This window comes from Cebus imitator, unplaced genomic scaffold, assembly GCF_001604975.1.
Source record: "Cebus imitator isolate Cc_AM_T3 unplaced genomic scaffold, Cebus_imitator-1.0 Scaffold278, whole genome shotgun sequence".
Classification (NCBI taxonomy): Eukaryota; Metazoa; Chordata; class Mammalia; order Primates; family Cebidae; genus Cebus; species Cebus imitator.
Window position 1 is genome coordinate 318,020 of NW_016107593.1, and position 2,449 is coordinate 320,468.

Here is a 2,449-nt window from a genome sequence, read left to right on the forward strand (position 1 = left end):
AAAAAAAAAAAAAAAAAAAAAAAAAAAAAAAAAAAAAAAAAAAAAAAAAGAAGCACCAATAGGATTTCTTTGCCTAGAGAACATGTCCATTTACCTAACCAGTAGGCTCACAATGTATGTCAGTATTTTAAACAAGGGCAAGTGGAAACTCCTGTAGGAAAAATTTCAGATGCATGCCCTGCTGATGATGGGTCAGAGTGTTCCTCTAATAATAATAATTAAAATAATAATTCACATTTGTGAATTGCGTACTATGCACCAGGCATTATAAGCATTATCCCATTTAATCCTCACAACAACCTGAAATGTAGAAGCTATGATTATCCTCATTCTGCTTCAGAGGAAACAGAAGCTTAGAGGAGTTTATAAACTGGTCCAAGTCACTGTACACATCAAACAAATAAAATGAAGGAATAATAGGCCCCAAAGAAAGAAGCCAACTAGCCTTTCAGATAAGAACACAAATACAGCAACAGTCAGATGAATATCAACATTAATTTGAAAATTCTAAAAGGAAATTATAGGAATTTCCACACAGACCAGTTCCACTATCATTAGACCTTCTAAAAGAAATTGCTCTCCAAGAATTCTTACCTACATTCCTCCTCCTACAGAATTCATCTATTTCTTCTTCACATAGAAGACAGAGAATGAGAAATCATTCTTCATCCAATGTATTTTGCTTTTTATAAAAGAAGTTATTTTCTTCATATTTCCATCTTTTCAACTTTCATGATCAATCTGATTGTCTAATTTCTCTCTTCCAAAATTTGTTTAAATATACATATCTTCAGATTTTTCACAACATTAATAAGGGGATTATACAGTAGGAAAAATTGCCTGACTTCTTTAGGTGACTCAAATTTGACAAATTCAAAATTTGTGAACTCACCTTTTTGACAACAGGACTGTATACACTTTTGAGTTAATGACTAAATCTAGGGCAAAAAAGTTGCCAATGTGCTCAAAAAGAATGAAGAAAAGGCGATTTTTTTTATCCCAGGAGCACATACAACATAGTTGGGGTTCTGCAAATCATTTTATTTTTTTTTCTTTTATATAAACTTTATAGGTGATAAAATGCAAATGAATTCCTGTGTTTAGGAAACATCATGTTTAAGTATAGGACAGCGTGTAAAAGGAGCACTAAAGACCTAGCAGGCGATCCAGAAATTTGTTTATTTTTTTTTTAGAAAGTGCATGTCATAGTAACTCATCTCCATCATAGCTATCAATACTCTCTAAAACTCAGGGAAGAGCCCCTTTAGATAATTACAGGTTAGGAAGGTTGTGTCCTCCCCACCTACATTCTTATTATCGTATGCCTTCTTGATCCCACTTAGCCCATTCCCATGATTAATCTCAAAGGTCACTGACTAACTCATCAGCTTCATTAACGATTACTTCAATCCAGGATCTACCTCTAAGAAGAACTTGTGTTTATCAAAGCATTCATCACACCACGGAAGAAGGAACCATTCATTTGTCTCTCTCATGGAAAGCTCCCCTGTGGCTGAAACAATGTCTTGTTCACTTTCCATTTCCTAAAACTGGCAACATGGCATTAGTGCCTGGGAAATAGGAGATACTCAGTAAACATTTTGAATGAGAGAATAAATTCTGCTGGAAAACATGTACAAGCATATCATAGTATGCACTCCCTGACCACCATCATATAGTTTTAAGACACTGAAGTTGGGAGAGGCGAGTGTTTCTCAATTTTTATTCTAGAGATTTTATTTGCTAAAGTATGAATATGAATTAGTACAATTGGTAAGAGAAGTGATCTTGGTATGTTTTTCTACTTTAAAAAGTCACTAGAGTTAATTTCACATTTTATATCCTATAATTGATCTCTACAAAGAATATCTATTTGAACTCTGAATATGCCAATGATTGATACATAGAGACTGCTACCATATGGGCCCTTAATTCCATCAGTTTCATCTTACAGTTTAAAAAGAAAATAAACAAGCATGCACACCCTTGTTTACAATGAAAACACATGAATGGAACAGTAGAGAGATTCATTAAACAATACAAAATTATAGCTAAATAGAGGAAACAAGTTCTAGTGCTCTAAACCACTGTAGAATGACTATAGATAGCAATAATATATAATTTCAAATAGCTTGAAGGAGGCTATTGAAGTTTCCTGATACAAAGAAATGATAAATGTTTGAGATGCTGGATATACTAATTACCCTGATCTAATCACTACAAATTGTATATATCAAAACATCACTATGTACCCTATGAATAGGACAATTATTAATTGTCAAGTGAAAGAGTAAAATTTTTAAAAATTTAAAAAATAAAATAGCATTTGTGGTAAATCACAAATGTTTCTAAGTGTTTGGCAACAACCTGGATTTTGTGTTCTTACTAGGTTTATGCATAAAACAATTATCCTGGGGGTATTTAATTTTGGTTTTTACATGTTTTTCAT